This window comes from Anabrus simplex, chromosome 12 (genome assembly GCF_040414725.1).
Source record: "Anabrus simplex isolate iqAnaSimp1 chromosome 12, ASM4041472v1, whole genome shotgun sequence".
NCBI lineage: Eukaryota > Metazoa > Arthropoda > Insecta > Orthoptera > Tettigoniidae > Anabrus > Anabrus simplex.
The window spans coordinates 62,084,770-62,110,489 of NC_090276.1; the positions used below are offsets into that span (position 1 = coordinate 62,084,770).

General features: G+C 40.0%; 1 protein-coding gene across 2 annotated transcripts in view; it reads left to right on the plus strand.

Moving 5' to 3' along the window:
- Positions 1-4,538: 4,538 nt before the first annotated feature.
- The window catches only part of LOC136884465 (proton-coupled amino acid transporter-like protein pathetic), a 95,140-nt gene continuing 73,958 nt past the window's right edge, over positions 4,539-25,720 (plus strand). Inside the window, exon 1 of one of the 2 annotated variants that reach the window (XM_067156655.2) lies at positions 4,539-4,646. The gene's annotated coding sequence lies outside the window, so the exon portion shown is untranslated. The remainder of the gene's footprint in view (positions 4,647-25,720) is intronic. The other variant, XM_068229883.1, reaches the window with a different exon arrangement.

Below are 25,720 nucleotides of genomic sequence, written 5' to 3' on the forward strand. Positions count from 1 at the left end.
TCCCATTGGCCTTAACTACGCCAATAAAGACATTTATCTATCTACGTTTACGGTTTTCGGAGACGCCGAGGTGCCGGAATTTAGTTTTGAAAGAGTTCCTTTACGTGGCAGTAAATCTACCGACACGACGCTGACGTACGAGTATTTAAGCAAATTCAAATACCACCGGACTGAGCCAGGATCGAAGCTGCCAAGTTGGGGTCAGAAGGCCAGCACCTCAACCGTCTGAGAAGTTAATAGCGTTTTTTTTTATGCAGATGAAGAGTTTGTGTATTACAGTAAACCGAACAGAAACACCTAGTCTCCGAGCCATAAGAATTCATCATAAGCTGCTGTGGTTTAGTGGTTAGTGTGGATACTCCGGAGGTCCGGGTTCGATTCCCAGCTCTGCCACGGAATTTGAAATGTGGGCTGGAACGGGATCGACTCTGGATCGCGAGGTCAACTGAGCAGAGGGGGTTCCGATTACCTCCTCAGGCATCTTCCAAGTGGTTTCCCGAGATTCCCCACTTCTCTAGGCCTACCTAACTTAAGGCCACGACCGCTTCCTTCCCTATTCAATCAATCAATCAATCAATCAATCAATCAATCAATCAATCAATCAATCAATCAATTATTACTGATCTGCATTTAGGGCAGTCGCCCAGGTGGCAGATTCCCTATCTATTGTTTTCCTAACCTTTTCTTAAATGATGGCAAAGAAATTGGAAATTTATTGAACATCTCCCTTGGTAAGTTATTCCAGTCCCTAACTCCCCTTCCTATAAACGAATATTTTCCCCAATTCGTCTCTTAAATTCCAACTTTATCTTCATATTGTGATCTTTCCTACTTTTAAAGACACCACTCAAACTTATTCGTCTACTGATGTCATTCCACGCTATCTCAACACCGACAGCTCGGAACATACCACTTAGTCGAGCAGTTCGTCTCCTTTCTGCCAAGTCTTCCCAGCCCTCTTTTGTCGGAAATCACCCAGAACAATCGAACTGCTTTTTTTGTGTGTGGATCTTTTCCAGTTATTAAATCAAGTCATCCTGGTGAGGGTCCCATACACTGGAACCATACTCTAGCTGGGGTCTTACCAGAGACTTATATGCCCTCTCCTTTACATCCTTCCTACAACCCCTAAACACCCTCGTAAGCATGTGCAGAGATCTGTACCCTTTATTTACAATCATATTTATGTGATTACAGCAATGCAGATCTTTCCTTATATTAACACCTAGGTACTTACAATGATCCCCAAAAAGAAACGTTCACCCCATCAACGCAGTAATTAAAACTGACAGAACTTTTCCTATTTGTGACTCTCACAACCTGACTTTTAACCCCGTTTATCATCATACCATTGCCTACTGTCCATCTCACAACATTATCGAGGTAGTTTTCCAGTTGCTCACAATCTTGTAACTTATTTATTACTCTGTACAGAATAACATCGTCTGCAAAAAACTTATCTCTGATTCCACTTCTTTATACATATCTTTGATATATATATATAGGAAAACATAAAGGTCCAAGAATACTGCCTTGAGGAATTCCCCTCTTAATGATTACAGGGACAGATAAAGCTTCGCCTACTCTAATTCTCTGAGATTTATTTTCTAGAAATATAGCCACACATTCAGTCACTCTTTCGTCAAGTCCAATTGATCCACCCTATCAAATGCCTTAGACAGGTTAATTGTAATACAGTCCATTTGACCTCCTGAATCCAAGATATCTGCTATATCTTGTTGGAATCCTGCAAGTTGAGCTTCAGTGGAATAACCTTTCCTAAACCCAAACTGCCTTCTATCAAACCAGTTATTAATTTCGCAAACATGTCTAATATAATCAGAAAGAGTGCTTTCCCAGAGCTTACATGCAACGCATGTCAAACTTACTGGCCTGTAATTTTCAGCTTTATGTCTGTCACACTTTGTCTCTTTCCTTTATATACTGGGGCTACTATAGCAACTCTCCATTATTTTGTGTAGCTCTTCCTTGTCTGTCCCTTCCAATCTTCCCATCCCATCAAAAGGCCCTGCTCAGTGTAGCAGATGAGGCCACCTTGACGAGGCAATGGTCCTCCTCTCCAGTTGAATCCCCTGACCCAAAGTCTCACGCTCCAGAACACAGCCCTTGAGGCGGCAAAGTGGGATCCGTCGCTGAGTCCGAGGGAAAACTAATGTAGGACGGTAAACGGGTTAAGAAAGAAAGAAAGAAAGAAAGAAAGAAAGAAAGAAAGAAAGAAAGAAAAAAAGGAAGCAAGTTAAAATCCCCAACAGGACCGAGAATAGAACCAAGAACAATATGAACAGAAGGCCACTAAGCTAACTCACTAAGGAAAGCAGCTAGATTTGTGGTAGGTGATTTCCGACAAAGAATTCATGTTACGAAAATGTTGCAAACTTTGGACTGGAAAGACTTGGGATGAGGAGAAGAGATGTTCAACTAAGTGGTATGTTTCGAGCTGTCAGTGGAGAGTTTGCGTGGAATGACATAATTAGACGAATAAGGTTGAGTGGAACTTTTAAAAGTGGGAAGGATCATAATGTAAAGATAAATTTATAATTCAAGAGGACAAATTGGGGCAAATTTATAGGACGAGGAGTTAGGGGTTGCATTAAATTATCAAGGGAAATGTTCGATAAGTTTCCGAGTTCTTTGAATAAGAAAAGGCTAGGTAAACAAACGTTAAGGAATCCGTCACCTGTGCGACAGACGTAAATGTAGATTATTTATTGAATCGTCCCTGGTCCTCCTCTCCAGTTGTATCCCCCCAACCAAATGTCTCAGGCTCCAGGCTCCAGGCTCTTGAGGCAGTAGAAGTGGGATCCCTCTCTGGGGAGACGAAATGGAATGACAAATTTGACAAATTAAAAGTCCAAAATCCTCCACTGACCTGACTTCAAAACGTGAGAACGAAAAATGAATGGATGGATATGAATTTTAAACAATCAGTGGAACGGATACGGTGCCTCACATTCAAACAAGCTGGCGTAAACCAATAGTATTACTGACCAAGAGACTGCTTCTATAGCACAACAGTGGAATCGATGATGCTTGTAATCGAAAGGAGTACAAACTCCAAGTCATCCGCCCCTCATAATGGTACTTATCGCTAGGAAAGTAGAACCATGGTATATGTCATGTCGCGGTACTAATCAAAAGTAGCGTAGACTCGCGGTATTCCACACATTATGGTACTATTCACAGGTAATGAAATTCGCACATGTAACAGAGACCTATGGTGTTTCGCACACTGCGGCGCTATTTACAGGTAACGCAAACCTATGGTGTTCATTACATAAGTGTACTAACCACTGGGACTCGCGCTATCCCGTGGTGTTCCTCATATGGTGGTTACTAATTATAGGCAAGCCAGAAGCATGGTGTCGCTCATATAATGCTACTAATCACAGGTACTGTAAAAGCCGGCAACGTACTCTGCTTCTACTAATCACAAACCTATTTGGTACCTAAGACAGTGGTATTACGCGCAGGAAAAGCGACCCAAGGTGTTCCCCGCGTGATGGTATTAATCACAAGTAGTTTCGTGGTTCTAATACAATCATCCCTTGGTCGCCCCTTTTAGTCGCCTCTTACGACAGGCAGGGGATACCGTGGGTGTATTCTTCGTCTGCGTCCCCCACCTACAGGGGATTTAAGAAAGAAAGAAAGAAAGAAAGCTTAAATCCCCAACTGAACCGAGAATCGACCCAAGAGCATTAAGCAGGACGGGAATCTTAACCCTAACGTGAGTGAGAACGCGAGAGGTCCGACACTTCGAAGAAAGAAGGTATCGGCGAAAGAAATAAAAAGGCCGTGGAGGGCGTGAATATAAAAGACTCCCTAGGCCTCACAAACTTATAATACCGTCCGGGTCGCACCAACACAGATATAGGTCTTACGGCGACAATGGACAGGAAAGGGCTAGGAATGGGAAGTAAGTGCCCGTGACCTTAACTAAGGTACAGCCTGGTGTGAAAATGGGAAACCACGGAAAAGTATCTTCAGGGCTCCCGACAGTGGGGTTCGAACCCAATATCTCCCGAATACGGAATACTGGCCGCACGTAAGCGACTGCAGCTATCAAGCTGGATAGGATAGAATAGGATAGGATAGGATAGGATAGGATAGGATAGGATAGGATAGGATAGGATAGGATAGGAGGAGCGTGACACACGTAAGTGGAAGAATACCCCATTCTGGTAAGGGAAGTGTGGCAGCCTACGCACTCTCCTGGTCCCCTTTACGACGGACAGGGGATACCGTGAATGCATTCTCCGCACCCCAACACACACACAAGGGGGATCAATGAATCCGAGATAAGAACAAAATATGAGGCAGAAATCTGAAGTGCACACACAAATTATAATGATATTTATCTAGAGTGGAACTAAGCCTCTCTTATCGGGTCCCTGCTTTGTCAGAATTTCTTTTGTACTTCCATTATCAGATGGAATGTACAGTTTTGTCAGCTGGTGTGTGGGATGCTGTGACATGCATCGTAGGTACATCCACGTGACATCTGAGATTACAGACAAATAGACCCCGGCGTGGCGCACACTTCGACACTCCAGTTCATTGCGAACCAGCCACCTGCACCAGAGGACAACCATCACTCCCAGGCACCAACACACCGACAGAGAGCAACAGTGAGTAAACAAATACGGCGCCTAGTGTCAAAAGCCGCTAACTCCATTTACCTGAATTTTTCGCATATTGAAAAAAATCCAGAGAGCCTCCGTAGCTCAGACGGCAGCGCGTCGGCATCTCACCGCTGGATACCGTGGTTCAAATCTCGGTCACTCCATGTGAGATTTGTGCTGGACAAAGCGGAGGCGGGATAGGTTTTTCTCCGGGTACTCCGGTTTTCCCCTGTCATCTTTCATTCCAGCAGCACTGTCCATTCTCATATCATAGCATCTATCAGTCATTAATACATCACTTTGGGAGTGACGACCCCATCGTACCAATAGCCTATAATATATGATTCATTCATTACATCCCTGACCCGGTCAATGCCTGGAAAACAGGTTGTAGGTTATTTTTAAAAAAATCCACAGTTGTAGCCCTTCAGGCAAGGAGTTCAATGTTGAAAACATCCTAGGGATATGAGCTACGAATTTTAGGTAAATAAAATATTATAAAGTATGATAATATATTCCTAAATATTACAATCCTTTTCTTAATCATCGTTATCCGGTCGGTTAGATTAGCACTTTGCCTTTTCCTACGACTAGGAGCGCTAATCTGAGTCAATGCAGAGTTTCACCTAAGCTCTTATAACTACATTCGGTGTGGACATTTTAAAAAAAAATCTTTAAAATGCCTGAGGGAGGTATTGGACCAAGGAACACATCACAGAAAGAATTATGTAAATAAGTTCATTTGGTTAGGATTTGAAGAAATGAAATTTGTTTGTTTAGTTTGATAGAGCTATCCAAGATTTCTCACAATATAAAACCTTTCCGGGCCCTTTAATCCTTCAACTTTCGGTAGAATTGAGGAAACTGCTTAATTTTACGTGTTTCGTAGTGTAGTGCCGCTACTTTATCTGTTAAGAAATGTGTTTTCAAGATTAAAAACTGCCCAATATAAATAATTATCCAGAGTAACAGCGATTTAACATTACAAATTTAAATTAGCTATTTATTTATTACTAGAATGTACCCGCGGCTTTACCCGCGTTTATTCATTCAACAGCTAGATGTTTTTAAAGCCATTTATTTGAAAGGAAAATATTTATTAACACAAATCGTTTTTACATAAATAGAATTCATAACATTATTTTATTTTCAAAAATAATTTTGCTGTACCGGGTTGATGGGTGGTACAAGTAATATTAAAACAATATTACAGAGCTTTCGTATAATCTATATAAATATTGTCCTTCCATTCGGATCTAAGATGTGTTAGTGTTTTTGACTTTCCAACTCTTGAACAACCCACGTACCATGAGGCCATGAGAGGGTGTCGTCCAGATTGCGAACAAGTGGGTACCTGAAGGGGATGATTTGGGTTTGACACACATGAATGAGTCGAGATTGCGGCCAGGCATAAAGTAGAGGCGCTTAAGCGAGAATATAATGGGCAAGAATATATCACTTTATATATGTCACGCCGCTTATCTAGGTGGATTGTGGCAGCAGTATGCATCGCTAGAGGCACGTACAGTCTTCTGAAATTCTTTAGAAAGCCGCTTTAATTATTACCAGGGAGATTTGTATGTATTCACAAACCAGCTCTGGCAATAAAGAAAGCGGCGAGAAAAATTAACCCTCAGTTGGTAAACCAAGTTGAGGTACACACAATTGGAATACTGGATGATACACAAAAAAATTGAAAAGTATGTAAGAAAAAACCCACTTGTTTCCAAATAAACTGATTATTTCACTTCTTATGTATTATTTTGAATAATAATAATAATAATAATAATAATAATAATAATAATAATAATGAAAATCCACAGCCTGTTTCCAGTCATCCGACCGGGTCAGGAATGGAATGAATGAAGCCCTATCTAGCGGCGAGGATAGGAATTGTGCCGGCTGCCGAAGCCTGTCGCACTCCTCTGGGGCAATGAATAATAATAATAATAATAATAATAATAATAATAATAATAATAATAATAATAATAATAATCATCATCATCATCATCATCATCATCATCAATATTCTAAAGGCTAATGGCTTGTCGATGCAACGACTCACTTCTTTCATTAGCATAATAATAATAATAATACCGGGCGAGTTGGCCGTGCGGTTAGGGGCGCGCGGCAGTGAGCTTGCATCCGGGAGATAGTGGGTTCGAATCCCACTGTCGGCAGCTCTGAAGATGGTTTTCCGTGGTTTCCCATTATCACACCAGCCAAATGCTGGGGCTGTACCTTAATTAAGGCCACGGCCGCTTCCTTCCAACTCCTAGGCCTTTTCTATCCAATCGTCGCCATAAGACCTGTCTGTGTCGGTGCGACGTAAAGCCACTAGCAAAAAAAAAAATAATAATAATAATAATAATAATAATAATAATAATAATAATAATAATAATAATAATAATAATAATAATAATAATAATACAACTCTCACCAGTCCACCATAAACAACTACCCCTCTAGTTATGTTATACAATAAAAAAGATAATCTTCTAAATGGTAAGATTACCTCAAACTAAATTATTAAACATTTTTCAATAAGACAAATATTTTTTAAAATATAGTTAGGTTATCTAAAACATACCAATGTACCAGTTAACGTTAATACTACTAAAACAACAATTACATATGAGACTGTTTTGAAAATTGTATCTGTGATATCTATCTCGCGTCAACACTAATCTCTTGTTCGCAATCTGTACTGTTCGCAATCAAGACACAAGCCATGAGAGAAGCCCCATTTCCGAAGATCGAGTCCTACAACTTTAAGCGATTGCCCTTGTGCCTTGTTGATGCATATAGCGAAACTCACACAAACTGCAAACGTCTAAATTGAAACGGTTTGTGCGAAGGGATGGTGTAAACCCGAAATATGAATAATACGCCCGCGGCATGTCCAGTCATGATGGTGGCTTCAATATATTTGGCATCACTTTCTTGACTGAGAGTCGTGTTCCGTTGCAGAGGGAAGGAGGATAATCGGTGCCACGGTCGTGCGCTCCAAGGTGTTTGATGGTGCTCCGCGTGACTCCAAGTTGCCGTGTAGTTGACACAACCTCATCTGTATTGTATGTTGTGCCGATAAACTCGTAAATGTGTAGAACACCGGCTATATCTTGTAAAAGTTGCTTGTTGATGACGTTGACAACTTCATTTCTTGGAGCAAAAATTTCCTTAGACACAGCCATGCATGATCGGTGAAATGCTGTAGGCCTACCCACCTATGACAACATTTTAGATCTCTGCGGGCCGTAGATACACACAGACCAACACTTTCGGATATTACGGACTGAATTGGGCTCCTCGTGTCGCGGACCGAAAATGGCTTCCTATGGCATGGCTCATTCACTTTGCTTGTATTATTATTATTATTATTATCATTATTATTATTATTATTATTATTATTATATTTAACGTCTTATTTAGTCAATTATTGAAGGATTTCAGCAGCTAGCCTACTCACAAGGGGTATTCTTTATTTTTGCCAAAATTGTTGATTTCCACTAAAGTCCGTTTTGAATCAAGATCCCTCTAGAAGTGCATTTGACCACCTGATGACATAGTGTCTTGTCAACTCATACTCGTCAAACTACGGCCTCAGCCACTCACATGTTCTTTTTACTTCTGAGATTTAGAAACTTAAAACCATCTTGCAACCTGACAACTAAGCTACTGCTATATTTCAAACAAGATTTATTTGATTCTTAAAGCCGACCAATTTAACTTGGCTTACCGCCTATATTCCAATGAGGATCTATTTTTAACAAACATTAAATAACGAATAGCTGTGCTCTTTTATAATATAACAATACTGGACACTTACTAATTTTATTTACATGAGTATTCTCACATGATAGCACGTCTAAAAATTTTAATACTATAGGAATGTCAATGCCCCAAATTTTATTAGGTGTATAAGCTGTTCAGACAGAAGTATTTTTAAAAGACGTCTTTTGTTATTTTACACACAATTGTAACAACAAAACATCACAGATATCATAGAACTGTAAATAGATCAATTTTACCTTTATCGTAAATTTTATAAGAGGTATATATAAGAGATTTTATACATTCAAAATTTTGTACAGATCAACGCTATTATGAATTGCCAATATGGTAGAAAGTTTATTTGTGTATTGACATGTATGTAATTTACTTGTGTCCTTGTTTATCTAACTTTAGGCTGATGACGGCATAAATATGCCGAAACCGGTCCCTAATATTTATTAATAAAATGTGACATTTCAATATATATCACATTTGAATTTGTATTGAACAGCTGGAAAATCATATACTTTCATCTCTTAATTGTTTACCTATCTTATGTACGTTGCCTAGCGACGGTGAATCTATGCATTTAATCCTAGTAACAACACGTTGGATTGTTATATCCTAACACACGGTTTACGCCTGTTTTTCGTTCGTAACTTATCAAGGAAAGAAAAAATTAAAAAGTCGACCTCGAGGTGCATTTGGACCTCGTTATATCTACCTACATTAAAACTTTTAGATCTTTGCGTGCTGTTGATTTGGCTGGGCATGGCGCAAAGAAAAACACTTCCTTTTATTTTAATATTATGTAACTTAAGACGACTTTCTGAACATGGCGGGGCTCAAGCTATGAAGGCTTCCATTATGCCAAACGATATAATTAAACATCTGCATAAACGTAATATATTGAGCATTATAACTACTTCGAATTAAAAGCAAATTTAATATAATTTAAAGTTAACTTAAAATGTAATGCAACTTAAATTTAAATTATCATAAAAATTAGTTTTAAAATGATTAAATGAATGTACATTTTCTGCCGGCCCTGTGGTGTAGGGGTAGCGTGCCTGCCTCTTAGTGGTGGTGATTATTGTTTTAAGAGGAAGTACAACTAGGCAACCATCCTCTATATAACACTAATCATAGAGAAAAAATGGAAGGGGTCCGATACTTCGAAGAATGAAGATATCGGCCAAAGGAAGACAAGAGCCACGAAGGGCGTGAAAATGAAAGACTCCCTAGCCCTCGCAAACCTAATAGCGTCGGGGTCGGAAAAAACAAGAGTTGACCAAGATAGGTCGGATAGGATAGATGAAAGTGAGGAGCCTGGCACAAGTAAGTGGAAGCAATGCTAGGACTCAGCTAGGGGCCCCGTGGTCGCCAACCCACGCTCCAAAAATCAGAGCCCCTGGGGCCCCTTTTAGTCGCCTCTTACGACAGGCAGGGGATTCCGTGGGTGTTATTCTACCGCCCCCACCCACAGGGGGACCTGCCTCTTATTCGGAGGCCCCGGGTTTGATTCCCGGCCAGGTCAGGGATTTTTACCTGGACCTGAGGGCTGGTGCGAGGTGCACTCAGCCTACGTGATTAGAATTGAGGAACTATCTGACGGTGAGATAGCGGCCCCGGTCTAGAAAGCCAAGAATAACGGCCGAGATGATTCGTCGTACTGACCATGCGACACCTCGTAATCTGCGGCCCTTCGGGCTGAGCAGCGTTCGCTTGGTAGGCCAAGGCCCTTCAAGGGCTGTAGTGCCATGGGGTTTGTTTTGAATGTATAGTTTTTACTACGATTAAAAACTAAATCTTGAAAAAATTAAACTATAATGTCACTAACATTACATTTACATAATATTTATTTAATAATCTAAATTTTGAGGGTGCCATTAATGCCATTAATCTTAACGTAGGTGCAACTTTCAACACTTTCTTCTGAATAGCTTTAGGTTACTTATGTCTCTAATTTGCCGGGCTGAGTGGCTCAGACGGTTGACGCGCTGGCCTTCTAACCCCAACTTGGCAGGTTCGATCCTGGCTCAGTCCGGTGGTATTTGAAGGTGCTCAAATACGTCAGCCTCGTGTCGGTAGATTTACTGGACACATAAAAGAACTCCTGAGGGACTAAATTCCGGCACCTCAGCGTCTCTCTGAAAACCGTAAAAGAGTAGTTAGTGGGACATTATTATGTCTCTAGTTTGAGACGGGATAGAATTCCAGGAACGAATGGTCCCCCGTACAAATGAGTTGTTATACGTTAGTGGCGATGGGCGGCAAGGATAGTACTGATGGCCTTGAGGGTACTCTACCCGAGGTGGAGAGCTACAGTAGAGTCCCGTTAATCCGAACTAATTGGGAGCGGAGTCTGTTCGGATTACGAAATTTTCGGATTAACCGGAAAATATTTTCTAATAATAATGTTATTGTTTTTACGTCTCGCTAAAATACTTTTACGGTTTCCGGAGACGCCTAGGTGCTGGGATTTTCTCCCGCAGGAGTTCTTTTTCGTGCCAGTAAATCTACTTAAACGAGGCTGACGTATTTGAGCACTTTCAAATACCACCGGACTGAGCCAGGATCGAACCTGCCAAGTTGGGGTCAGAAGGCCAGCGACTTAACCGTCTGAGGAAAATAGTTTCGACAGTACAATACAGTACAGTACATACTGTAATTTGAAATGTCCATTCTTTAGCAGTTACATTAATAAAATACTGTATAAAAGAAATGCACTCCGCTGCTACGCCCACTGATGTGACATTTATGAGACGCTGGTTTAACACTGCATCTTCGAGTAGGTTCCAATCACTACGGCAAAATAAACTAAAAGACATTGTAAAGATGAACGACCAGTGATTGAAGATTTATGATGTGTAATTATGTTTATATTAAGTTATTCTAGTAACATATGACATAAAATGCAAGTAAATCTCCATTCTATAATATGTCCTTTCATTTCAATAAGGATTTTTTTAAAAAATTGAATATTTCAGTTCGGATTAACCGGACTTTCGGATTAACGGGACTCTAGTGTAGTGTGTGAAGAAATTGAATTAGGAAGAGGTGTAAGACAGGGCTGCTCTTTATAACCGACACTGTTCAACATCTACCTCGAAGAAATAATCATGAAAGTTTTAATGGAAATAGTGGAGTTTGTGTTGGAGGTAAGAGAGTAGAATGTATAAGATTTGCAGATGATATGGTTGTGATGGGAGAAAGCGAACGTAAAATGATACAAATGTTAGATAAACTCACCATGAAACTAGAATAATATGGAATGAGAATTAATAAGAAGAAGACCAAAAGTATGATAATTGGAGGAAAAGGTAGAAGTTGTATTAGTATAGGGGGAGAAGAAATAGAGCAAGTCAGTAACTTCAAGTATTTGGGAAGTATGATCAGAGATGATGTGTATTGCATAACAGAAATTAAGAAAAGAATTGCCATAGCAAAAGAAGGTTTTAAGAAAAAATCAAAATTATTTTGTGGACCACTAAACAAAGATTTGAGGAAAAGACTTACTAAGTGTTACATTTGGAGCATAGCGCTGTATGGCGCAGAGACTTGGACATTGAGAAAGAAAGATGAGAGAAGATTGGAGGCACTAGAGATGTGGGTATGGAGAGGAATAGAAAGAGTGAAATGGGAAGACCGGGTAAGGAATGAGGAGGTATTACGAAGAGTTGGAGAAGAACGAAGTATGTTACAAATCATTAGAAGGAGAAAAATGAACTGGATCGGATATTGTTTGAGGAGTGACTGTTTACTGAAAGAAGGAATAGAATGAATGGTGAAAGGCAAACGAGGAAGAGGAAGGAAAAAGTATTAAATGTTGGACAATATCCAAGGAAATAAATATTCGGACATGAAAAACTTGGCGCAGGACAGGCAACAATGGAAGAGGTTTATCCCATGACAAGACCTGCCATAAGGCAGAATACCTAGCTGAGCTGAGTGTAGTTGAAATCTATTCTGAGGTAATCTGGTTTACCTGTTTGCAGAAGAGAAACAGCTAATTATGTCTATCACATAATCTTAAAAAGCTGATGTGGAAATGGAGTGGAACATTTAGAATGAATCGAAGGCTGGCTCTGCGTGACGTTATGAAAGTCGCATGCTTCTTTCGAACGTTCTAAAGGCTATTTTCTAACGCTGCATGAGGGCCTACCAACCTTACAATTTAGGGTCTTAAAGGTCTCCAAATGGAAACTTCGTTTCAGGGACTTTTGGCCAGGTTTTCGGCATTTGAAACCACTATGTGGAGTGATTATACAATTAAAAAGTCATTTAGTATTTGACTACAAAGTAACATACTGTACACTGGACAGAACTAAATGTTGGGTATTCAGCCCGAAGGCTGGTTTGATCCTCCACAGCTATGCCAACAGCTGTCCTAGGTGGCTTAGGCATCACTGAAGAGGCGTACTAGGGAACTGAGGAGTGAGGTAGTTTCCCGTTGCTTTCCTCACCGAGCCAGAAGTTGCTCACATATCAGTCTGCCAAGCCCACTGAAATGCATGCACCAGCCGACCCTATGAGTGATATTTTCAAAGCATTCATAACAGGGACTGGCTGCATAAGGAATGGTATTACTAGCATCGCTGATACCTGAGTCACTTTCATACTGTCGAAGTCAAAGATAAGACTGAGACAAGTCAATGAAAGTAACACATTTATTCTAGCCCATACCAGAAGATATAGTGCACTGTAAACACTACATCTCGCCAGCAAAGGCATAGGACAGAATTGAACAAACACATTTACTGGGTGAGACTGGCAGACTAACGAATGTGCGCGGCAAGTGGGTGACCTTGGCAAAAATCTACCCCTGCAACGCTTCGTCTCAGAACATGCTACACTTTGCTGTAGTGCTGTACAATTCGGTTAGCCGCGACGAACGACATTTTGTGCGTATTTCCGCCAAGAATTTTTTTCTTAACAATTAAAGAAATTAAGGGAAATAATTAATTTGTACAAATTCCTTTTTTATCTTTATACTTCGTAGTTTCAGGCGGGTAAAATGGAACACAAATTTAATTTTTTTTTTCTCCGCTAAAGATCGGCACTACTGCAAAAATTCTACCGGCGCCCGTGCTCGTGCGATATCGGTTGTCTGCAATTCTGCTTCTCACTGTCATTCAAATCTTCAATAAATGTATTATAATTGTCATCATTATCATCAAAATCTCATTGTTCTCCACAATCACTCATATTATCTAACATTCGCGAACATCGAGACATGCTTAGTCACCGCACACATCTCCATCTTCGGTGAGATGTTTATGCCGGAAGCTAGCACATTTATTTATTTGATAAAACTGAAGATGCACAGAACTTGTGTTCGAGGAGGCTCCGTGCGTATAGCAATGTGCTGCTGTGGGTGGATACTACGAGTACTTCTTAGAGGCATGTTCATTAACAATATTGACCGCAAGAAGCTCGAGTAGGTGCGATGCTTACATGCATTTATTCAATCATTTTATAGTGCTATCTTCAGAGATTATTTTTTTAATGCCATAACGTTCCGGGAGATGTATGTGATTTCTGCTGGGTGCATTAATACCGTAGATACTGTAATACAGAGCTTTTCTTTCACTATCTAGTGAAATTTACTTCAAAAAAAACGGTGGATTTTAGCAGTAAATCGTAAGAAGTAACTCGGTTTAAAGTTCGGCCCCGCGGTGTAGGGGGCAATGCGTCCGCCTGTCACCCGGCGGTCCCGGGTTCGTTTCCCGGTCGGATCAGGGGTTTTTAATTGTAAATGATTAATATCTGGGGACTGGAGTTTGTGTCGTCATTAACGTTCCTTTCCTCACATTCAACATTCTACACTTCTGCAATTCCAATTACACCGGTTAATATCACATGGTGCAAGTAGGGGCAAAAGTTTTCTATAGGTCGACGCCCCGAACAAATAGAATTTTGTATTTAAAAAACTCGGTTTAAATGTTTTAATTAATACAAAATAACTCCTTACGAAACTTTTTTTTTTTATAAAAGGTTAACAATTACAAACAAATTACAGCAGTGTTATATTTGCAAAGTAAGCTGCAGCAGCCATCTTTTTTAAAGCACACGAGTGGACGCACTATTGTACTCTATAACCGTAGTATTAAATGTCTGTCTGTCTGTTCGGTCATCAGCCCAGAGGCTAGTTGGATCCTCAAATAGCACCACCAAAGGCGATGCAGTTATAGGGAAATTGCAACAAATGGCAGAGCCCAGATGAGGCATACTAGGCAAGATGAGGAGTGAGGTAGTTTGCCATTATTTTCCTCACTGGGCCAGAAGGTGCCACTGCAGCACGACTGACCCTATGAGCAACACCTTTCATAACACTATTTGTGCTCCGAATGTCATTACTCAGCACCACCCACACCCCAGCAGCTTCCATATTGTCACAGCCATGGGTGAGACTGGGACTTCAGTGGAAGCTACACTTTGCTCTGGCCTGTGCCAAGAGACGGATAGTAAAGTACTGCATCCATCAAGAAATGGCAACAGGCAGGCAGTATAATAATAATAATAATAATAATAATAATAATAATAATAATAATAATAATAATAATAATAATAATAATAATATTTCCTGCGAACTTTTTTCTTGTAAATATGACCACAACACCGGGCGAGTTGGCCTTGCGGTTAGGGGCGCGCAGCTGTGAGCATGCATCGGGGATATAGTGGGTTCGAACCCCGCTGTCGGCAGCCCTGAAAATGGTTTTCCGTAGTTTTCCATTTTCACACCAGGCAAATGCTGGGGCTGTACCTTCATTAAGGCCACGGCCGCTTCCTTCCCGTTCCAGGCATTTCCTATCCCATCGTCGCCATAAGACCTATCTGTGTCGGTGCGACGTAAAGCAAAAAAAAAAAAAAGAGAGACTATTTTCTGCAAGATTGGAAGAATTAGGCTGATAGCTACCATATAAAACACTCTGAAGTCCCAATGTTATTTTAGTCGGCCGTTGCAACACGCGGTGAGATTACAGCAGATACCGCGGCAACACACGAAAACTTAGAATGTTCGCCACACGCAGCGCAGCGGTGCATTTCTCCCATTAACGCACGGTACGACACTGAGTTAAAATACTCGATGGCGGAATATTCTGTCTACGACAGTGGCGGTGGTAGTGATGATTGTTTTAAGAGCAAGTACAACTGGGCAACCATCCGCTATTAAACCATTGGATACTGAATTATTTTCACCCGCAGTAACCTCTGTCCATTTATTCCGAGGAAATGGCACAATGCCTATCAATTGTTTATCTAGTCTTTTCTTGAAGACTTCTCTTTTTCAATCAATCACTACTGACCTGCATTTAGGGCAGTCGCCCAGGTGGCAGATTTCCTAGCCTTTTCTTAAATGATTTCAAAGAAATTGGGAATTTATTGCAAATCTCCCTTGGTACGTTATTCCAATCCTTAACTCCCCTTCTTACAAATGAATATTTGCCCCAATTTGTCCTCTTGAATTCCAACTTTATCTCCATATTGTGATCTTACCTACTTTTAAAGACACCTCTTAAACTTATTCGTCTACTAATGTCATTCCACGCCATCCCTCCACTGACAGCTCGGAACGTACCGCATAGTCGAGCAGCTCGTCTCCTTTCTCCTAAGTCTTCCCAGCCCAAATTTTACAACATTTTCGTAACGCTACTCTTTTGTCGGAAATCATCCAGAACAAATCGAGCTGCTTTTCTTTGGATTTTTTTTTTCCATTTATTGAATCAAGTAATCCTGATGAGGGCCACACACACTGGAACCACACTCTAGCTGGGGTCTTACCAGAGTCGTATATGCCCTCTCCTTGACATTCTTACTACAACCCCTAAACACCCTTATTACCATTTGAAAGAACTTGTGGAATTGTATTGAACATTTCCCTTGATAAATTATTCCATTCCATAATTATCTTCCTATAAATTAATATTTGTCCTCTTGAATTCCAATGGGTAGGATGAGAGGAAAGAGAAGAACTAAGTGGGTTGTCTGGTCTGAGATGGGGATCAAGGTGGAAGGGGCGGAGACCTGGAGAAATAAATAGACACCAGCTAATATACCAGAGCTCAATGACAGAGAACGGTACAAGAATAGGATAGAGACATACCAGTGGAAGAGACAAGAGAAGAGGATACTGAAAATATCAGCTGAAGAACGGGAGAGGAGAGAGAGATTGAAGAGGTTCTGGGAGGAGAAGAAGAAAACACAAACCATGACAAAGCTGTCCGGCTCCATGGCTAAATGGTTAGCGTGCTGGCCTTTGATCACTGGGGTCTCGGTTTCGATTCCCGGCAGGGTCGGGAATTTTAACCATCATTGGTTAATTTCGCTGGCACGGGGGCTGGGTGTATGTGTCGTCTTCATCATCATTTCATCCTCATCACGACGCGCAGGTCGCTTACGGGATTCAAATCAAAAGACCTGCAGCTGGCGAGCCGAAAATGTCCTCGGACACTCCCGGCACTAAAAGCCTTATGCCATTTCATTTCACGACACACAGCTGACTGTGGTCCTTCAGAGGCGACAACGAAAGAAGTAGAAGAATCAATGTTGGACTCAGCTAGGGATCTCGTGATGACATACCCACGTTAATGCCGTCAGAGCCTCGGAAGAAAACAAGAGTCGACCAAGAGAAGTAGGATATGAATTAGTTCACGTGTTATATACTTTCCGAGAGTTTCTGTGACCACGTAAGCCATTTTCGCCTGCGCAGGTCCAAAGTACTTTAAAAGCCATGCATACACAGGATTAATTTAATTCGCTTTTATAACATACACATTCAGAATTCTTGACAATGGAAAGCGGTTTATTAGGTTGTGTAATAATGGTTGAGGCTCCAAGGACTTGACCTTGCTTCAATAATCTTCATTAAGGTACAGAATTAAGTAAATATGATGGCATAATATAATATGACTCAAGATAAGAATTCCACATGGCCTCCTGGAACGGAGAGGACGATGACCTAACCATAGAGAACAGCCCACTGATCTCTATACCTGGATGGCTGGTAGCTTGGGTAGCAGTAAGCCGAATAGAAGATGACTGGCGTAGTAAGATGGCAGCGAGCGCATGGTGCAATAGACCACGAGGAGCGCGCTTGCTTTGTTTATGCTTAGTTCAGTGACGCCAGGCCTCTTGATTGTAGTTCCACGAGTGTTCTATGCTGTGTTATTGCAAAGTAAATAGTAGTGTATTTTACGAATTTAGGTTCGTTGCCTTGTAGTATACTTGTGGATTACAAAATTCAATTTAAATATGTATGTGTTTATCTGAAATATGAATGAAGAAACATTCTACGGGGTATTAACATACCGCAGTATTCAGTTTATGGATGTACAAACAGAACCGATCAGCAGAAGGAGAAATCATTTCATCGAGGAGTTTTAATAATAATCTTATTTGCTTTACGTCCCACTAACTACTTTTTTAAGGTCTTCGGAGACGCCGAGGTGCCGTAATTTAGTCCGGCAGGAGTTCTTTTACGTGCCAGTAAATCTACCGACACGGGGCTGTCGTATTTGAGCACCTTCAAATACCACCGGACTGAGCCAGGATCGAACCTGCCAAGTTGGGGTTAGAAGGCCAGCGCCTTAACCGTCTGAGCCACTCAACCTGGCTCGGGGAGTTTTATACTGTACATAAGAATCTTCCTAGGGTAGTTTTTTGAGTTTTAGGTTTATTGTATCTTATTTCGCATATTCCGGGAGCAAAATGGCAATTAATTTTTGTAGGTTTCCTTTCTCGAGACCCGAACATCTAAGATCATCGATTAGGAGTATCAGGCGGGAGAATTGGGAGCCTTCTAAAACAGCTGTTCTCTGCTCGGATCACTTAGAGGAAGACTGTTTTGATAGAAATGGACAAACTGTACGCCTTAGAAGTGATGTACAGCCAACTGTTTTCAATTTTACTGAACATTAACTGCAAGTAAAGATTTACTTTTTTTTCCCTCATAATTAAACTGACGGTTTCGATGAAATAATTGACGTGACCTTATAACAATCTTAGAAAATGAAGTCTGGAGGAATTCTAGACCTTATTTACATCAGTAATAATTATGGGTTTCAGACACTGAAGTGGTGGGAGAAGGGAAAGTGTGGTGGGTGTTTGGGGCTATCCCATTATACTATTCGTGGTATTTGGGACTCTTTTAACTGGTGTTACATATTTCTGATGATTACTATCAATATCGCTTTGCTAGCTGAATTTAATTAAAGAGGTCTGTAATAGTAAATTAAGCTGCAGGTAATGTGATATATTGACAAGTTTTGAATATTTGCTGGTTTTATAAATGTGTACATTTGCTTCAATGATATTTTAATTTGATAATATGCGCGTTATTTCATGAAAACAGGAAACAGAAATTCATTATCAAGCACCGATTACGATATGTCGAATCTAGGCCTGTATATTGAGCTACGTGTATAGGTACATCATTTTAAGAATGCATAATTTCGTGGCATAAATGTATACAATTTACAGCAATGTTTCCAGAAACTGGTTTTCACTCGTATTGTGTTACCGGTCGCTAATTGCATGTATTCAGCACCTAAGTTAATATTTGTCGGCCGTTATTATACACTCATGTTTATTGTTATCCCGGAGATTCAGTGACCTCGGAATGACGTGTCAGTGATCCCAATGTCCTTATGCTTTGAGTGAACATGTCTCTATATTTTTAATTATTCCAATGCGCCATTAATTGCGACTTAAAATTGACTATATTATCATTGCTTCCCTATAAGGAGAACTCTAGGTTGGGTACGCCAACATGGCGAACCGCGCGCTCAACTTGGCGTACTTTCTCCTGCAGCGGAGACCTGCCATCAGCGATCCATGTATAGAGATCAGTGGAACAGCCTTATTAATAATGCTTAGCTCCCTGGCAACGAGAATTTCGTGTCGACTCAAAATATCCAAATTCCAGAAACCGGTTTAGGGCCGGTATTATAATGAAGGTTTAAACTGAAGATTGAGTTAAACTGTAACTTGGGTTTAAACCGATGTTGAGTCTTATAATGGCCAGCCTAAGTAAAACTGAGGTGAAGAAGGAAATATACGATCTTGGTAGCAGTGACTTGTGCGAAAAGATGACTATCGATAATGTTCTGCAGTGACTTTCAAGAAAAGATGACTATCGGCAATGTTTTGTTTACTTCTTGTAGGGAAAATGGCGGATGAAAACAATAAACGTTGTTCTAATTTTACTTGTAAGTAAATAGAATTCCTTGTGCAATTAGTGCAGAAATATATGTATATAGTCCGTGAAACAGTGGCCTTATGAATCCCTCCGAAATCTCCCATTGTAATAAACATACTACCGGAGGCATAAAACCGTAATGCTATTCGTAGGTGACTGAGGGGTTCTAAAGCATGATTTCCAAAATAGAAGGAAGTTACTTTATTTTCTAAAATTTACACTTTTGACATTCAAACAGTTCAAGAAGTCATTTTTATATTCTCACCTTTTCGTTGCATGTTTTATTCTAGCACCAATTTGCTGAAATAGGGTGATGACAGTCTGTTTTGTAAGCCTAAACCTATTTAAAAACTCTGTTTACATTCCATATATGAAAGTGACGTGCTCTTGCTCGAAAAACTCGTGGTGCCCGAGGTCGTTCAATAATTTGAACCACTTCTTCATCATCGCTTAGTATTTCTTCAAACACCTCAAAAATATCTTCGAGACCCATTCCTTCTGCCATGTTGTAAGGTTACGTATTCTTAAACTCCAGTTTAAACGGTAGATGAGTGGCAATGAATGTAATCTCTAGTTAAACTTAAGTTTTATAATACGCGACTAACAGATAAACCGCAGTTTAACCTAAACCAACAGTTTAAACCTCTATTATAATACCGGAAACCGGCCAGTTTGCTACCTGGACGACGAGTCCCAATGGTGGTACTGTTTTAAAACACCCTGCATTTCATCATCATACACTAGAGGCTAAGCCTTGCCGCTTTAGGGCCGGTATTATAATGAGGGTTTAAACTGAAGATTGACTTAAACTGTATCTTGAGTTTAAACCGATGTTGAGTCTTATAATGGCCGGCCTAAGTTAAACTGAAGTGAAGAAGGCAATATACGATCTTGGTAGCAGTGAATTGCGAGAAAAGATGACTATCGATAATGTTTTGTTTACTTCTTGTAGGTAAAATGGCGGCTAAAAGCAATAAACGTTTTCCTAATTTTACTTGTAAGGAAATAGAATTGCTTGTGCAATTAGTATAGAAATATTTATTTATATAGTCCGTGAAACAGTGGCCTTATGAATTCCTCCGAAATCTCCCATTGTAGTAAACATACTACCGGACGCATAAAACCGCAGCTGACTGAGGGGTTCTACAGCATGATTTCTGAAATAGGAGGAAGTTACTTTATTTTCTAAAATTTATACTTTTGACATTCAAACAGTTAAAAAATTTATTTGTACATTCTTACCTTTTCGTAGCACCAATTTGCTGAAATAGGGTTATGACAGTCTGTTTTGTAAGCCTAAACCTATTTAAAAACTATTTTTCATTCCATATATGAAAGTGAAGTTCCCTTGCTCGAAAAACTCGTAGTTCTGGTGGTCGTTCAATAATTTGAACCACTTCTTCGTCATCGCTTAATATTTCCTCAAACACCTCAAAAATATCTTCGAGATCCATTCGTTCTGCCTTGTTGTAAGGTTATGTATTCTTAAACTTCAGTTTAAACGGTAGATAAGTGGCAGTAAAATTAATCTGTAGTTAAACTTAAGTTTTATAATACACGACTAACAGATAAACCGAAGTTTAAACTGAACCAACAGTTTGAATCTCTATTATAATACCGGCCCTTAACCAGTCTCTTATCAATCCTACAGTTTTCTTCACTTACTGCTAGTTTTTACATCCCATCAAGTTTCTCACATCCTCGAACTGTCTTCCTCTTCCTTTCCTATTTCCTTCAAAGTCGTTTACCAGGAAGTCATTATGTCTCAGGATATGACCCGGACGTTTTATCTTCATTCTTTTCGTATCCTTTGTCAGTCTCCGTTGTTTATAGATTTCCTTTAGAAAATCTCGATTCGTCTTTCTTATAGTCCAGCATGTCCTCGTCATTTTTCTCCAAATCCACATTTCAGTTGCTTCCAGTAATTTGGTTCTGGAACATGAAAAGGCTGTTGATGCTGAAGAAATGGGATACCCAATTTTGAGGTCAGAGTTTGACAGAGGAACAAGGCACCTGGAATTGATAACATTCCCTCTGAATTACTGACTGTCTTAGGAGAAACCAGCATGGCAAGGTTATTCCATTTAGTGTGTAAGATATATGAGACAGGAGAAGTCCCAAGAAAGCCGGTGCTGACAGGTGTGAAAACTATCGCACCATTAGTTTAGTATCTCATGTCTGCAAAATTTTAACACGTATTATTTACAGAAGAATGGAAAAACAAGCTGAAGCTGAGTTGGGAGAAGATCAATTTGGCTTCATAAGAAATGTAGGAACACGTGAAGCAATCCTGACTTTACGTCTGATCTTAGAGGATCGAATCAAGGAGGACAAGCCCACGTACATAGCGTTCGTAGATCTAGAAAAGGCATTCGATAATGTTGATTGGACCAAGCTATTTAAGATTCTGAAGGTGATTGGGATCAGATACCGAGAACGAAGAATTATCTACAATCTGTATAAAAATCAGTCTGCAGTGATAAGAATCGAGGGCTTTGAAAAAGAAGCAGCAATCCAGAAAGGAGTGAGCCAAGGCTGCAGTTTGTCCCCCCTCCTTTTCAATGTTTGCATAGAACAGGCAGTAAAGGTAATAAAAAAGTAATTTGGAAAGGGAATCACAGTCCAAGGAGAGGAAATCAAAACCTTGTATTTTGCCGATGATATTGTTATTTTATCTGAGATTGCAGAAGATTTCGAGAAGTTGCTGAATGGTATGGATGAAGTCTTCGGTAAGGAGTACAAGATGAAAATAAATAAGTCCAAAACAAAAGTAATGGACTGCAGTCGAACGAAGGCAGGTTGTAACGTTCCAGACGTTACAGTGTAATTATGTTAATTTTATTATGTGTAATTAATTCAGGAATTTAACGTCATGATATTTATTTTAGTATGTAATTGTATTATAATTCATGTTTAATCATTTGCTCACTATCATTTCATTACTTTGTAACTACGACTTGTAAACGAGGGCTGAATATCCTAATATTCACTTAGATTCTTGCGACATTTGTTTAAAATTAACTTGCAGTAGATTTCCGCTATCTTGCCACATCACCGAGGAGGGAGAAAGGACAAATTTAGACACCAAGTTCTGGGAAAGCGAGCACGTGTTCACGCGTCGTAACGTAAGCTACCGTATTTCGACCAGAATTATTCAAACTGTTCACCGACTATATTTTGAAAGGAGCGTCATATTGCCATGGATACTGAGAGAATGGACCAATAGAAGAACAGTTAATATCAGAGTTAAGACCCGTCAACTCTAATATCTGGAGTGGGGAGAGACATGTCATCTGATTGGACCACGTGTAGCGACCTGTAATGAGCGCCAGTGAAGGTTATAAAAGGGCGTGCTGGAGCTCTTGGAATCTCTTCTACTTATATCTTGGAACTTGGATCTTCTACGTGACCTGCTACTTAATCTTCTTCGTTTGATTCTGCATTAGTATTCTACAGTAATTACTTCATTTACCACGACGTGGTACTTAGAAATTCTGAATGAGGGATGTATAGCCACTCTCATCAGGAAGTACGTACAGCTCGGCTACAAGACCGGTTTGAACCAGTCTAAGTCAATAGGTAGTATTAATCTAGATAGAAATGAAACTTCAGAGAACATTTTCAGTAAAGTTGGAAGGATTCTTAATTGAGTATCCTCTCCAAATAACCCAAGGTGGTTCTTCTAACTACGACTTAGGGCTTATCTCCAATATACGGGATAAAGCATAATAGGGAGTGTTAGTTTTGAAGTCATCTTCCAATTAGTGGTGGGTGCAATTTGCAAGGCAGGAATGGTACTTAGCTGCAGATGAAGAGATCTCAAAGACGACCGATGATGTTCCCGCTACAAGGATGGAAGCTTCCCAAGGACCAGCAGAACAAGACTAAATGGTGAGCAAGCGAGTTAAAGATATTGCAAGTTTTCGCGAAGTAGAGTCATTCAATTTTTTATTAAATTCATTTTCTATTTTAAATTCAGTCTTCGTTAAACCGTCGTCATTTATATTAAATATAATAAATCGTATTTTTCCAGTTCACTTTAATCAATCTGCTTTAATTAGCCTTTTGATTTCTAATTCTCCTACTTAATGATTAGTGCACTATCACCCCACCCCTGTGATAAGAGTCCGTCCAAGCTTGATTATAAATTTTTATCTTTAAGTCCTCAACTTAAAGATTGGCGCCCTTCGCTTGAATGGTTGCATTTCTCATTTGATGATTGTTCTCCGAGAGGGGAAGTCACATAAATGCCGCTCCAACGTGTGGCGAGAAAATCATTAAGTACGGAGCAGTTAATGACAGTAACGATATCAGAATTCGTATTATGGGCAAAATTTGGATATCCACGTTTCATTAGAAGTGTTTGATTGTGGGAAGGGTCATGGTTGATCAGACGAAAGAGGAGAGGATGTTGCGCAGTGGACGGGCGATAAAAGGCAATAATGTATTGAGTTCAGAGGAAGAGTTGTGTAGTCTGGTAGAGGAAATTGAAGATAGAAGTGTAAGTAGTATGGAGAGTGAAGGCAAGCAGAAAGAAGTCAGTATGGAGTCAGATGATAGTAGGATGGGGGGCGAAGCGGAAGTAAACACTAACAATGAAAGTAATAATAATGATCAGTTAATGGGAATGATGCAGTTAATGTTAAGTAAGATAGAGGACAGTAAAACTGAAATAAAAAGTGAATTGGAACAAATTAAAACAGATGTAGAACAAACTAACACTAAAATTGAGAATATTAAATATGAACTTAAAGAACAGTTAGAGCAAACTAAAGCTGAATTAAGCAGGGAGATGAGGGAAAATAAGGAGGAATCGAATCGGAGAATGGACGAACACAGTAGGCAGTTACGAGATCTGGTGGTAAAAAATGAACATTTTAATAAGCGATTAGAGGACCAGAAAAGTGAATATGAACGGCGAGGGAAAGAGGTAGAAGAAAAGTTTGCGGATCAGAGAAGTGAATTCCTGGAATTAATGGGGAAGGAAAACAACTCTACTAGGGAGGAAGTAATGAGGCAGGTCACTAGTATTGATAAGAGAGTTGAGACTCAAAGAGGGGAAATACGGATATTTAAAGACCACGTCCAACAAGAGATTGACACGGTAAAGCTTAGAATAGAAGATGAGACCCGGGCAAGTGAAGAAAGGTTTGCGATAGCTGAAGAGAATAAGATTGAAATCAGGACATTGAAAGAGAAGCAGGTTAATTTGGAGAGAGAAATTGATAGGAGAGACAGAGATGTAGAATGCCGGATGGAGAAAGCAGAAAATCAGTTAAAACAGGTGGCAAAGGATAAACAGGTTTTCACGGGAAGGCAATGTCTAGGAAATAGCTACATTAGGGAAATAGAACTACCTAAATTTAATGGGAAACAAACGAACCCGCTAGATTTCCTTAAGATGATAGAAAAACGATTTGAAAAGCGTCTAGAGGAAGGGTCTATGGACTGGGAAGACGTTATGGAAAATATTGACCATGCTTTTGTAGGAGAAACACGGTCTTGGTTCATGGTATATAGGCAGACAATGACGAACCTGAAAGAATTCAGAAATAAATTTAGAGAGAAATTCTGGAATGAAGCGATACAAGCTCGGGAGAGAGAAAGGGTGGTATTTGGGAGGTACAAACAGCATGAAGGAGTCACTATGACCGAGTACTTCCTGGCACATGTCATGATTTGTCAGAACTTAGATGGTATAACCGAGGGGTCTGATGTAGTAAGACTACTTTTAAGACATTTTCCGGACAGGGTGAGAGAAGCGGCCTGTATGCAAAAAGTTGGAACTATTCAGGAGATGGAAAACCTACTAGGCAGTTTTGATGCGTTAGGTAACCTTAGGAGTAGAACGGAGAATATTCAGAACTTTAGTCATCACAACGGAATGAGACATAACGGTAGAACACAGAATCACGAAGCTCGCAATCAGTTCAGACCTCAGCAGAACAGCAGGAGCGGAGCACAAGAATATAGGACAGGAAATTCCCAACGGAGGCCAGAGCAATGTACTAATGAGTCCAACGTCAATACACAAAGGGAAACTTTAAACTAACTAGAGGCTGTAATGTTAGGTCAGAATTCCAGCCTAGTACGAAGGTAGCGAAGT